This window comes from Muntiacus reevesi, chromosome 20, assembly GCF_963930625.1.
Source record: "Muntiacus reevesi chromosome 20, mMunRee1.1, whole genome shotgun sequence".
NCBI classification, from domain to species: domain Eukaryota; kingdom Metazoa; phylum Chordata; class Mammalia; order Artiodactyla; family Cervidae; genus Muntiacus; species Muntiacus reevesi.
In genome coordinates, this window is record NC_089268.1 from 45,909,141 (window position 1) to 45,924,495 (window position 15,355).

Consider the following 15,355-nt stretch of genomic DNA (forward strand, 5'->3'; position numbering starts at 1 on the left):
TTAAGCCCACCCCATGCCTAACATACCATATACTTTATTTATCTTGTTTATAATCCGTTTCCTTTCTCTTGAATGTAAGTTCCATAAGGGCAGAGATTTTGTTCTTTATTTTCGCTGTCCGAGTCCGCAGATCTAGAACAGCTCATGGTACATGGAAGATACACAATGAATATAGGCAAGAATCATACCATATTGCCTCACCTAGAGATAATTACTAAGAATGAGAACGGTTATTGTGCAAAGAATTCCCAGCAGCTGTCTATGTCTCACACAGAGGAAAACAAGGAAAGTTAGATGTAAACCACTACACAAAAGACTGGATGAATTCTTTTTAATTAAAAAAATTTTTAAATTAGACTGCAGTTGCTTTACAATGTTGTTAGTGTCTGCTATATAGCAAAGTGAATCAGCTATACATACACACACACACATATATATATATCCTGTCTTTTTTATTTTTAAATTTACTTTAAATTTTATATATTTACTTTAAATTTTTATTTAAGTATAGTTGCTTTCTAATGTGTTAATTTCTACTGTACAGCAAAGGGAATCAGCTATATGTAGACTTAAAACCTCCCTTTTGGGATTTCCTTCCTATTTAGATCATTGAGTAGAAGTCCTGTGCTATATACAGTAGGCTCTCATTACATACTTAGTAGTGTATATGTGTGAATCACAATCTCCCAACTCACCCCACGTCTGGATTAGATACAATTAAAAGAAATTATCAGACATTGAGGATTCTTAAGCACTGCAAATAAGCTAAATAAAGAAAAACAGTTGAATCTCTGAAGATGATGGAAAATAGGATAAATTGTAAATCTGTTGGTTTTTACCATCTCAGTGTGGAAAGACAGAAAGAAGGATGGGTCAGCTTCTTGTGATCTTCCTTCTCAGGTATCCATGACTAAAGTAAATGCACTTTTAAAAAATCTGAGTTTTGTGCATTTAAATATCCAAATGCAATATCCTTCCTGCTTAGAGAATTTTTGTAGACAACAAACAACATTGTAAGACTAATCCTGCTTAAAAAAAATACAACAGTATACTTGCCTGTAAAGGTTATTATATAGAATCCACTCATAAGGCTTGTATGAATCAGTTCCCTTAAGGAAATGCCATAATTCTAATGATACCCCTGGATGTTACTGGCATGTGTTTATATAGCTGTCTTCAATGAAGCCAATAATGTGATTAAGCGGCATATTATCTCCATGTCAGGCTGAAGTTACCCAGATTTTATAAGTTAGGGTAGAGAGTGAAATACAACGAGCTGAAAATGTATTACCTAGTAATCATGAATCTCAAATAGAATTGACTCTCCTGAGAACTAAACTGTCTACTTGCTGAGATTCCATCTGAAGGTGGCGAAATACATTGGACAGTATCTTCTAGGCAGGTACCTTGAGGTTCCTCAGCTGTATGTTTCATTTTTAGAAGCACTGTTTCCAGGCTGTGTTGTTTTGGAACCCATCTGACAGGTATATGAATCTGACTCAAAGAGCTTTTAGAGCTGGAAGGGGCCTCAGAGATAATCGGCTCCACGCTCTTGCTCTGCAAGTCGGGAAATGTGACCTGGAGACATGAAGCAACTTGCCCAAGGAGGTGCCAGTAGCTTGTGGCGACGTCGACAGTAGAATCCCATTTTTCCAATTCCAGCCTCGATCTCTTTCCTTTATCCCGCTCAGAAAACCCACACATTCCAAAACACTGTAAACTGAGCATCACCTTACCTGCAAGAGCAGCAATGTTTAGAAGACTATGTGTATTGTATTACTACTTAAATGGATCGTATGGCTTTGAGAAAGAATGGGTACATCATGGGAATGGGGACTGACACATGAGAATCCTGGTAGAAATGACAAAACCCTAGTAATGCAAAGTGGATTGCAAACAGTCTTGGCACCTTAATTTCTCCATTAAATGGCCTGTGTCTCTGAAGGTGGTCACGTCACACCTGTCACTCTGCCCTCTTTATCTTTTAAACATTTAAAAAATTATTATTTATTATTTTTGGCTGCACTGGATCTTCACTGCGGTGCATGGGCCCTAGGGCATGTGGGCTCAGTAGCTGCAGCCATATGGGATTACTTGCTTCTTGGCTTGTGGGCTATTCTTGGACCAGGGGTCAAACCCATATCCCCTGCATTGGCAGGCGGATTCTTAACCACTGGATCACCAGGGAAGTCCTGTCACTCCACCTCTTGCTCTAAGGATGCATATCTGTGACTCTCACCACATACTTCCAATTATAGTTGGTAAAAATGTCTATACACTTCATTGGTTTCTTAGTACACAGAAAAATTGAATAACAGAACTATTAGTACTTAGGCAAGGATACATGAATAGTTTCTACACTTTATAGTTTCTATAAATCTGTTTCCTATTCAGTTAGATATTAGGCCATCTGGTAATGGAGAAAATGTTTGGAAATCCACTGAAGTTAAGCTGAAATGTTGCATTTCCTGCCTTTGGGGTTTGAATTTTTAAGTTTCACGTGGTAATAGATAGTGATCAGACCAAAATTAATAACTCCTTTGTATATATATATCCACAAAGGTAAGGGTACACATGTATATAATTCACATAGAAAGACACATGTGGTATTAACAAGAGTGCTAGACTCAAGTTCCTCCAAGCAACTAGGAGTACAGTCACTTATCAAGTTGCTACATCAGACATAGTGTGCTTGCTTATTAATATTCCAGCATAATGTACAAACAAACTGGTTTAGTTTGAAGAGAAAAGTGAAAGAAATAATATCCTGATACTATATTCCCACACATTTTGCCATGGAAACATATACACAACCGTACAAAATCCCACTTACAAAATGCAGAATACTAGCAAAACTAAACAAAATGGTTTTTAACTCACATGTTCAAATAAATTCTTTTTTTAGAATTATTTACTTATTTTTAGTTGCACTGGATCTTCATTGTTTTGTGCAAGCTTTCTCTAGTTGTAGCGAGTGGGGGCTACTCTTTGTTGAGGTGGGCAGGCTTCTCATTATAGTGGCTTCTCTTGTTGCAGAGCCCAGGTTCTAGGTGCACAGGCTTCAGTAGTTGCAACTCTCAGGCTTAGCTGCTCCTCAATATGTGGAATTTTCCCAGGCTAGGGATCAAATCTTTGTCCCTTGCATTGGTGGGTGGATTCTTATCCACTTTGTCACTAGGGAAGTCCTTAAAAAGTTCTCAGGTAGGACACTACAGAAACAGTTAATTTAGCAGCTTAAAAAAAAAAAAAAAAGTTAAAGACCTAGAATTCTTTCCTTCTTTCCATTCTGCTGTAAATTGCATGTGGGATCTTTCTTCATGGTCACAAGGTGGCTGCAGCAGCTCCAGACATCTCATCCCTTATATCCCCTAGGGTAACAAACAAAACCTAGAAGAAAAGATAAGGGCATAAACTTATTTTCTATTCCTTTGTGAAGAAAACTACTCAGACTCCCCAGCCCCAATCAGATTTTTCCTTGTAAGACTAAAAATTGCATCATGTGCTCATGCCTAAACTAGTCACCACAGCGAGAAGTAGACTGATCATCACTTGGTTAGATAAGTGATTCTCAACCCAGGCTGCACACTAGCATCACTTGGAGAGTTTTCAAAAACTGTACAACTCTAGTCCAATTAATGAGAATCTCTGTAGGCCTGGGCATCAGTATTTTCACAGCTCCCCAGAAGATTCTGATGAACAGAGAGGGGTGATCACACATGTTTGAATGGCTATTATAAAAAAGACAAGAAATAACACATGTTGGCAAGGAGGCAGAGAAAAGGGAACGCTCATACACTGTTGGTGGGAATGTGAATGGGTGCAGTCATTACAGAAAACAGTCTGAAGTTCCCTCAAAAAATAAAAAGTGCAACTACCATATGATCCAGTAATTACACTTCTGGGTATTTATTTAAAAGAGTCTAAAACACTAAGGTGTAGGCACCCTGGGACTTCCCTGGTGGTCCAGTGTTAAGTCTCTGGGATTCCACGGCAAGGGGTGTGGATTCTATCCCTGGTGGAAACTAAGATCCCATATGCCATGTGGCATGACCAAAAATAAATAAATAAATAAAGTGAAAAGGGACTCATGCATGTATCCACTTAAAGAAAGATTATGCACTCTCCCGTGCTCATTACAGTGTTATTTATAATAGCCAAGATATGGAAATGCCCTAAGTGCCCATCAGTTGATGAATGGATAAAGAAAATGTGTGATATATATAAATGGATATTGTTCATTTGTTTATCCATGTATTATTGTAAACAGAATATTATTCAGCCATAAAAAGGGAAAATCTTGTCATTTGAAACAACATGGATGGACCTTGAGGGCATTATGCTAAGTACAATCATAGAAAGATAAATAGTGTATGATCTCACTTATAAGTGAAATCTAGAAAACAAAGTAACAAGAAAAGAGCTCACAGATACAGAGAATAAACTGGCGTTTGCCAGAGCGGGAAGTCCTTTTGGGTGGAACAAAATTTGAGTTATGAAATAAATGTCTTGGGGATACGATGTACAACATGGTGACTATAGTTAATAACACTGCACTGCATATTTGAAAGTTGCTAAGAGAGTAAATCTTAAAAGTTCTCATCACAAGGAAAAAAAATGTGTGACTGTGTATGGTGATGAATGTTTATTAAATTTATCATGAAAATCATTTCATAATATATACAAATATCAAATAATTACGTTATATACCTGAAACTAATATAATATTGCATGCCCATTATACCTTAACAATAATTTTTAAATGGTAATAATAAAACAAAAACTTCTGAATAAAAGAAAATAATGAGAAAATAAAAGTAAATAGTTTAACTCTTAGCTGAATCAAGATTCATCCCCTTGGGTAAGGGAAGGACCAGCCCTTCTTGAGACCTGTGGTTGAGTTGCCTGATAACTGAATAAAATCAAGGTTCTGTTATCAGGGAAGTGAGGAGACAATGGCTTTGCCATTTGATCATGGAATGCGGGTAAAGATTTAAGAACCAGTCAGAGATCTAGAAGCACCTGTCACTAATACACATGATCAACACTGAAGATAATTTTCTCTTGAAGTCACATCAGTCTACTGCATACTCACTGTTCATAATATTAATAGAAAATGAATTCCTTCTTGTCTCCTGAGCTCAGAGCTACTCAGGCACTGAGGAGCAGGTTTGTCAGGATGACAGAGGACCAAGGTAATGGATTTCAGTGATGAAACAGGAAATTCATTCATGAGTTTTAGGCACACCTCCAAACTGACTACTTAGCCAGGAAATGGGAGAGCTAGTTTTTCCTACTTCTGCCTCACTATCCTCAATGAGAGTGACCAAATAGTAGACTAAATGGAATCTTAGAGAAAATCTGGCTTCCACATTCTCCCCATCCTGCCAGCCTGCCACTCATTTTCATCTTAGGAGAGATGGAGGCACAGAGAAATTATGCAACCCTGGAGATTACATCAGAAGTCTGTGGCAAACGTAAGACCTTTTCTCCACCTTTCTCCTGCTCTGTCTTTGGCCCTTGTTTTTTTTTTTTACAATAATCACAATCATTTCTCTGATTGTAGTTCTGTGTATCTAAACTGCACAGAAGGTTCTAAATAAACATTTAGCTTTAAGACTCAGTTTTCTAAAGGGACACATGGGGGCAGCAAATGTTTAGAAAAAAAATCTGCTTCTACTGTGTGTGTCTGTGTCCAGAAAATGTTTAGAAATGGGGAATTTGGGGGAGTTTGGGTGCTTTTTTTTTTATGGTATTGACATCACTCTGATCTATAAGTTACCACGTGGTGTTGCGGACTTCAGAGAAAGTGAAGGTCACCGAGATTCAATTTTGCTCCCAACTGTGCCACGGCTAAGAGATTATGAAAAGCACTACTCATCACTAGGAAGCATGTCTTCAGGATGTTTATGAATATTGAGCCACACCTTCCTTATAGAAGTTAATGAGATTATGTGTCACACAGATTGTAACAAGTATGGAAGAACTTATTGAAGATTTTCTTTAGCTACAATAATAACCCCTTTTCATTGCTAGGATTACTGATGAAGAAAACATTTTCTTTTATGGTTCCTTCTATTTTTTATTTCCCCACTCATTTAACATTTCCTTTCTTATCACTCCCAGTAACTCCCCAATAGTGATTTCTGAGTTATGATGCCTGCTTTCCATTAAAAGTGGAATTATCACACTGGAATTTTGTGCCATAAAATGTCAGGCATGTGTCTAGACAATGTTCAAGAGACATTAAACAAACAGGTAGCTGCAGGCAGATTTGGCCCGAAAGTTCACATTTTCTGGTTTTCTTGTGAATCCAGTGGAGGCAGCACTCATTCATAGGAAAGAGTCATGAATGAAAAGTCACCCTGAGACCCAAAGAGTCACTTCTCCAGCATCATCCAGAATCAAGGCTTTGGAGGTCATTTCTATCCACACTGATTTTTTTCCCACCTGCAGTGAACTATGGACACAGAACTCATACTTAATCCTAACCCTTTTAAAGCAGACACACTGGATGCTTGGGTTTACACAGATGTAGTCAAAAAGGTATTTTAATCAGGCCTTTAATCCTGAGCACAATCAGGACACAGTGTCCTGGACTAGCTCAGAAAGGAAGAGGTGTGATGAGAAGGGCCCCCAGCCTGGACCCTAGTTCTTCTGACCGCCTTGGCCATTAACAAACTGATCGGCGCCCAGCTCAGCTTACACACCTGTCCGTACTGGACTCAGAAGACATGCAGTGGTGAGGAGCATTCCGATGAGAGCTTGGACACTCTAAAATTCTGAGCCTCTGATGGTTTCTGCCTCAGTTTATAACTATGGACGCATACCAAATTCCCTCTCTTTGCGAGGTTTGACCTTGGCTGCCTTTGAATGTCACAGATCAGGTCCTCTCTATCTAGTGCTGGCACTGGGACATATCAGAGCGGCCCAAACCAGGAAATCCTACTGTTTGAAGAAGTTTTGCTGTGTGCGCTTCTCTCTCTAGTAGTAAAAGAAAAACCAAAAAAAGTGTTCCAAATTTTGTCAATATCCTGGGGAGGTTTTGTATAAATATTTGAATGCAATAAAGATATGTAGAGTATACACACACACACACACACACACACACATATTTAGATATTTTGCTTAACATGAATTTGATACAATGATTATCTGAATACTCCAACAATGGAAGGAGAAAATACATATTTAAGCCATTTTGTAGGTACTTATCCTTTATTCTGTACACTTGAGAGGGTCATTCAAGCTGTAATTTTACAATAAAAAAGAGGTGAGAGGGAGAGAGGGGAGACTCAAGATGGAGAGTCTTTATATATATATATACATATATACCCCTGGAGAAGGGAATGGCTAACCACTCCAGTATTCTTGCCTGGAGAGTCCCATGGACAGAGGAGCCTGGCAGGCTCCAGTCCATGGAGTGGTAAAGAGTTGGACATGACTGAACAACTTTCACTTCATATATGCACACATCCATAAGTGTATACACACACAGACACACTTATGGCTGATTCTCATTGTTGTGTGACAGAAACTTATACAACATAGTAGAACAATTACCTTCCAGTTAAAAATAAAAAAGCAAAAATTAAGATAGCTGGAAATTAAAAGCAGCCAGATGTTATTATCATCTGAGTCTTTGTTCAACTAAAGTGTCTTGACAACTTCACCTTTAGAAGTTCCTGAGGCAAAAGAAAACCAGTTTTTCAAATTTAAAAAATAAAGTATTTAAACCAAAGGCCACACTTAATATCCTGTAACTTGGGTGTTTTAACTAGTAATTCTCCAACGGAAGAGTCAAGTCAGAAGAGAACTGTGTGTATAAATTGTCAGGTTCTGGGTGTTTGTTTTCAATCACTTCCAGAGGAAGAGCTTCCCTTTCATTCTTCTAAGCACCACTCTTCATATTCATACAGGAAAATTCTATAATTCTCACATCCTCAGTGTCGGGGCTGAGAAGATCTAAGTTGAAAGGCTGTTACACAATTTATGTTGTAAGATTCAGAAAGAATACATCTTGAGTTTGGAAATAGATGAAAGTTGCCATGTCAGTTTTTAAAAAACCTTACGTATTTGATCTGGCCTTGTTACACTGTCTACTGAAAGTCTGAAGGCAACCTGAGACACTGAAAGAAGTACAGAAAAACACAAAGCCTCCCCAAGATTCCATAGCCATATGAAGTACTATTTTATTGAAAAAAATAGAGACTTAGAAAGAAACCAAAACCCAAACACCTAGCATACATTCTTCATTTTTGCATATGTAATTGGAAATCTAGAGGAGGCTGGCCTGTTATCTTGAGATATTTGATAAATAATCTTGCAGGGGTGGAGGGAGGTTCTGGGGAGAGTGGATATAGGTATACACAGAGCTGATTCACGTTGTTGTTCAGCAGAAACTAACAAAACACTGAAAAGCAACTACCCTCCACTTGAAAAAAAATACTTTGCACAGCCTCAAAACACACACAGCCGACACCTTCACGCGTTGCCAGCCTTTCAGCATCTTGTCCAAAAGCAGTGAACCTGCATTAGTAAGGAATTACGACATTAAGACATGGAAGTCCGGAAATTTCCAGCGTTTGCTCTGTTGAAGAGTGTGGTCGCTTGAAAAAGCAGTGGAGTCTGCGGGGTGCCGTGGGGCGCATCCTCGGGAGCTTCCTGGAGGAAGGCGGAAAAGGCTAAGAGAGTGGTCACCACCTTTGCAAGGAAGGCCTTACCTCGTGTTTCTAAATGAAAGGGACAGATCCTTGAGAAAAGTCTTTGAGCACGCATTTCAGCCTGTTCCGCCATCAGGCAACTTAGAGACAAGATAGAAAGTAAGCGGAGCCTCGTCTAAGTCGATCCAGCACCCGGGACCGCTCTGGGCAGCGGCCGATGGGGGAAATTGAAGGACTTGCGCCAAGGGAGCCGGGCCAGAGCCCTCGCCGCTGCCGCGCTCGTCAATGGCTGAAAATTTGAGGCTCCCTTCCCAGACTCCCAGGAGACTTGCATCAGCTTAGGAGACTTTCTGTCTCCACCCGCCGCTAAGTCCTGAATGGGAATGAGCGCCTTCGATTCCCCGCCCCCGGCCCGCCCGGCGCCGGAGCGCCCTCCGGCCCGCGCCCAGCGGGCACCGTCCTCCCGCCGGGCGCCCCTCCTCCCCGGGAGCGCATCCCGGGGCGCAAGGAGGGGCGGCGGCGGCGATGGGATCCCGGGCGGTCGGCTCGCCAGCGGCCCCCGCGCGTTCCCTCGCGCCGCCGCGGAGCGACCCCCACCTGTTTCCCCAGATGAATTTCCAAGAAAAGGACACGTCTGTAGCCCCGAGGGTGAGCAGGCCCCACCTGGACACACACCCTCCTCTAGATTTCATGGCCCGGAGGACAGCGGCGGGTGAAGCCCCGAGGGCCGGGCGCGCTCGCCGACTGCGAGTACCGCCCCGGAGCCGCTCCCTAGCCGGCTCCGCCGGACTTTGCGTCCAACAACCTCGAACTTGTCCTCGGGGGCGCAGGGGGAGGCCCTAGGACGCAGCGACTGGGTGCGCCCTTGATCTGCAAACTCAACCCGGAAAGTCTAGGGGTGGGAGGGAGCGGAGAGCGGAGGTGTCCCTCCCCGGACGCAGGCAGAAGCGGGCGACCGGAGGATCCACGCTTTTCGGACCTGAGATTCAGAGGACATGCACGCGGCCGGAGCGAGTGAAACTGACCCGCCTAGCAGGGTTCGAGGAGTTGGGAAGCGGGGAGGGAAGGGTGGACGAGGGAAGAAGTGTTTCTTGGTGAAGAGGAGGCGTTCTGGAGCTCAGAGTCACAGCTGCCCCAAGAAAAACCCAGGTGTGCCTCTAAGCCTGTATCTCGAGAAAACAGCCGATGCCGCCGAGAGAGGCAGGGGAGCGCTGAGCTTCGCCCGCTCTTGCTGAGCGGTGATGTTGAACTTGTTCTTAAATCGGTTACGTCTAATGCAAGTTGCTTGAGAGAGTCACACACCTCACCACACCTAGGACCGGGTCATGCCCTTTTTTCTCAAAGACTGGGACAGGTAAAGGTGGGATCTCAAGTTTTTCTCAAGGCCGAAGATGAAGAATGGCTGGGGATTGGAACGTCAAACCCCAAACTCTATCTCAGATAGAGGCACACATTTCCGTAGGCCAGTGGGTCTCAAGTTTAAGTCTGCACCAGCATCCTTGGGAGGGCTGGCTGCTTTACTCTTGGTTGGGCCTGACCCTCCCAGTTCTCAATGGAGCTAAAGTGACGCCTGAGAATTCGCATTTCTAGTAAGTTCCTAGGTGATGCTCTCTTGCTGGTCCTTGGACCATGCTTAGACAACCACTGTTTCTGCCACTGGTTCTCAGATTTGGTTGCACAGTGCAGTCACCCCAGATGCTTTAAAAATGACTTCTGGTTGAGTCCTACACCCAGAATGGACTTCCCTGGTGGCTCAGAGGTAATGTATCCACCTGCCAATGCAGGACATATGGGTCAGGAAGATCTTCTCAGGGTTGGGAAGATCTGCTGGAGAAGGAAATGGTAACCCACTCCAGTATTCTTGCCTGGAAAATTCCATGGACAGATGAGTCTGGTAGGCTGTAGTCTATGGGGTCACAGAGAGTCAGACATGACTGAGCAACTAAACCACCACCACCACCACCTATCCTCAAAAGTTCTGATTCACCTGATCTGGGGGTCACCTGGGCATCAGGATTTAACTCTTTAGGTGATTCGAACATGCAGCAAAACATGCAGCAAAGTTCTAACACCACTGTCTTAAATCATCCATTGCCTCAGACAACTTTTGTGGGGGAAAGGGGGACAGGCACCTTCTCTCATCCTGCTTTTGCTGACTTTGCCAGCTTTGGGGCTAGCTTCCCAGTCTTTGGAAAGGAAAACCCTTTGCCTTACAGGTGTTTTGCCAGTGACACAAGCAACGTGTTGAATGTCCACTTTCATCAACCAAACATTCATTATGAAGGATGAAACAATTCTCACTAAGACCTTAAACATGCAAATGACAATTTAACATCGGTAATTCTGCCTGTTACCCCGTTAGCCACTGGGGTTCAGGGTGGAGGGAGCCAGAGTGTAGGGTTAGTGATTGAAGGCTTTTCAGTATGGACTTACGGAGAGTGAAAGTCCCCAACCCAGGCTGGATCCGCAGGCACTGCATCCAAACAGGCCAAACGCTGTCCTGCACATTAATATTGGCTTCAGGGGGAAATCTCACTCGCCCTTGGCTAGAAGTGTCAGGGTGAGGAGGAGTGGTGTTGGATGTCCAAGATCGCTCAGGCACAAACCTAAACTCTGGCCATATTGTGCTGAGTTGATGATATCAAGGCTGAAGGGTCAGGGTCAGCTTGTTCTCTTTGCCCCTTGGAGGGCAAGAGAAGCAGAGGCACCAGCATCTCAGAGGAACCCCCCCTCCTGGGCCACCCTGCTATGAATGGGTTTGGCTGCTTGAAGGGTTTCTCACCTCATTCTAGAGAGGGATGGAGATAATAAACCAAGAGACGGGGTTCTCACAAGGACTGTAACTTCCCCAAACTTCTGCCTTTCCTGGCCATTTGGCGGGTACTTAACCTGGGCGTCCCTGGTGGCTCAGATGGTAAGAAATCCGCCTGCAATGTGAGAGACCTGGTTTTGATCCCTGGGTTGGGAAGATCCCCTGGAGGAGGGCACCACAACCCACTCCAGGATTCTTGCCTGGAGAATCCACATGGACAGAGGAGCCTGGGGGCTAGCCATGGGGTCCCAGAGAGTCGGACACGACTGAGCAACATGAGTTATCAGTGACCAGTTAACCCTCCCTGTCCTTAACCCTCCTCTCATCCAAGAACAAGTGCATGGGGAGGCGGGACGTGGGGGTTAAGGGGAGCAGAACTCTCCCCCACAGTTAGGAATACCTGAAGACTGCCCTTTGGGACGTGTAGGTCCCCTGGGCGAGAAAGAGGCAGAAAGAGACCTTGAAGTTTCTGAGAAGGCAGGTTTCCCCTCTCGGCCCATCTATTTGCATGGGGGGGGGGGACTGGGGAGCGTCTTGGAAGACACCCCAAAAGCAGACAGTGGAGGAGGGGCGATGCAGATTCCAGAGTCAAGACGGCGATTGGGCGCCCAGCCGAGTCAGGTCCCAGCCTGGACGCCTCTGTCACACCCCCGCGCCAGCGCGCGGACTACCCTCTGTTTCCCTAGCCTGGAGGGACAGGGCTTGTCCAAGCGGTTTTCCCTGGAAAGGAGTTGGGAGAGTGGCCCTTTCCTTTGCGCCCCCGCATTGCGCCCCTCACCCGCGCCAACACACACGCACACACACACTCCGCGCGCTTCTTCGCCAGGATTTCCCTCCGGGGCAGATTACTTTATGACAGGGTGTGATAAGTGGTGATTTTGTTCCTCTTTTGATGGCAGGATTGCTTTGTAAACAGAAGCGCAAACTCGTTCCGATAGTGGTTCCGCACCAGTGCGCGGCGGCAGCCCCGGCCCAGCGGGCGGCGGAGGCTGCGGCTGCACCTGTCGCCCCGGGCTGGGAGGGACCTGGGCCGCGCGCGGCAGGGCCGCTCCGAGCGCAGCCTCGATCCTCCGGCCTCCAGGGCACCTCTAGGCTCTTGGCCTCTGGGCCTCCTCAACCCACTACTCCGAGAACTCCCCGCTGGACGTGAGCGCCTAGAGGTACCGCGGTGGGCACACGGCGGCTCTCGCGGCGGCCCTTCCGCATTCTCCCAGGGAACCGATGGTAAGAGGGTTGGCTTCTTCTGTCGTTACTGGTAACCTTATTCTTTTGCCCTAGTCCAGCTGGAGGTTTGAGTGAGCTTTCGTGAGCTGGAGGGAGGAATCGCTCAAGGTGAAGGCCTCAGATACTGGAGCGGCAAGACACTGGTTCATTCCCCTCATCCTCCCCCCACCCCTCCCCACGAGTGGTCCAGCCCTCTCCTTCACTGGTCAGCTTGGGAGGGACCAGTTTATGCTTTGAGGGACCCAGTGAAGACCCCAAACTGACTTAGGCTCGCTCAGGCCTAGACGCCAGGAAGGCGAGCTTCAGCAGGAGAATAGGTGGGTGGGTGGGGTGGCAAGGAGCAGTGGGTGGGCATTCATTCCCTCCCAATAACCCAGACTCCTCCTCTCAGGGGCAGGTGAAGCCGGGACTGCAGCAGGTGTGAATGTGTGAGTTAACCCACTGCTCAGATCTAGATTTCCAAATCCCTTAAGGAGCCTCCACAGAGGCTCTGGGGTTGGGCTGGCACTTCCTGATGAGTGAAAAGGCGGGAATATTCCTGGAGGTAGTAGGGTGGAGTGAATGCCCTTCCAGGAGGACGTTTGCCCTGAGGGAAAGGCTAGCCCCGGTGCAGCTTTGGGGTGATGGAACCAGGAGCGGGGCATTATCGGCTGGGAACAGATTCCAGCCCGCTCTCGAAGGACACCAGGGGCCTCCGGGAACCTGAGCGCAGCATTACTTGACTGCGAGCTGGCTGCAGTCTGACCCCAAGTCCTCCCGTTGCTGCCAGAAGCCCCGGGAGCCAGCACGGAGCGGGCACAGAAAAGTTCCAGACTGGGCTTCGAGTCCCAGGATCTGTTAGCGGCGGAACCTGCTTTGCGGGATCCTGCTGATCTCTCTCCCCTAACCGGGGAAAAGGAGACAGGGGTTGGGGGAGGAGAGAGGGAAGGAGGAGCCTAAGTTTTCTCTGATTTGCAAGAGGCCTGAGGCCCCTTTCGGGAGGTTCTTGGGCGCTTCGACGGTTGCCAAGAGCAGTTAGTGGCCGTGGGCCTGCCTTCGCACTGGGCGCAGCTGGCATCTTGGGGAGGCTGATCGGAGCCTGGGCGCTGGATGAAGCTGGGAGGTGTCCCGCTTCTCGCCACCCGCCCCCACTCCCCCTCCCTCAGGCTCCTCCCTCCTGGAAGCGGCAGAATCAGGCTGGTTCCAGCGACCGAGGAGGTAGAGGTTCAGAAAGGCCCCGTGGGGCGAAGCCGGTGTCTCGCGAGCACGGGCGAGGGCGCACGCTCGGGCAGACCAGGGCTGTGAGTGGGGAGGCGCAGGAGGAGCCGTTGGCCGCCACGTCCGGCCGCGGTGCGCCTGAGGAAGGAGCGATGGCGTAGACACCTTCTAGAAGAAAACCGGTCTCGGGCGCCGGGAGGGTGCGGACCGGGGCAGGGCGGCCTTGGGCGGGCTCGGCAGCCTCTGGCGCGCCACATGCGCGCCTTGCCAAGTGCTTTGCGGCCACTCTCCTCGCGAGGTCTCAACACATTCCCCACTTTACAAGTGAGCAAACTGAGGTTCAGACCAGGCAGGAAACGTAAACCGACTAGGCTGAGTTCGGACCCCCAGGGGTCACACTCCAGAGGCACATTCTAGCTCCCGGCCGCTCCCGGACTCCTCGAGCCCCTCCCCCTGCCCTCCCTGCCCCCACCCGGCTCCTGCCCCAGGCCTCTGAGCGGACTCAGGGGCCCTCACGCCGAAGGCCTGGGCTGCTGCACTTCCAAGCTGTGCTGTCCCCTTCCAGGCCACTCTGCACGGCGCCTTGGCTTCGCGCTTAAGCACGCTCGCAGCGTTGCCTCCCTTCCCTACTCCCCCCAAACGACCTAAGTTGGCAACTCTTCGCGCCCCATCTCGGCCCTGGCACCGGCCCGCCGGTCCTTCCTCGGCTGGGCCTGGCCCCGTCAGCCGGGTCCCAGGTCCCTCCGGCTCTTACACGCCTAAGAGTGGGAAGCCAGGCTCCCCGGGCCTGAACCTGGGCTCCCTTTAAAGTGCGCATAGCACCTCCCGCCGGAAACTCTTCGAGCTACAGGCGCGACCTCCGCGTGAGTTCGGCTTTCTGAAGAACTGGGTTTTCACCAAACTATTTTGACCGCTGGAAAAAGCCGGAGAGGTTAAAGACAGACGCGAATGGGTTAAAAACGCCCTAATTTAGGTTACTTAAAATTCGTTGAAAAGAAAAAACCCAACAAACCCACAAACAAAACCCAAACTTGTAGAGCCAGGTTCTAAAGCAGGTTCAAGAAAGTTTCCAATCACCCAGAGAATCGGCGCGGGCTGAAAGTCCCGCAGCTCAGGGACGATGAATGTGCCCGGGCGACACGGACGGTCCGAGAGACACCGCCACACCACCCTTGGGAAGGCCAGGAGGGTGCAAGGCCTTTGGGGCCGCCCCCCGGGAGAGAGGCTTGCAGGGGGTCTAGAGAGGGGAGGTTTTATTGTGGGGACAAGCCCCCTCCCCTCAGGAGTTGACCTTTCGCCCACATTTGTCTGACTCCTCAGAGAAGAGGATTTGAAACCGGTTCTTTTTTCCTCTCTCGGATCCCGCGACGGCAGCCTGGGAAAGTAACTGGGCCCCCGTCCCAGGGGTCCCAGGGGTCCCAGGGGTCCCAGGGGTCCCAGGCCCAAGCCCAGGACTGGCGGC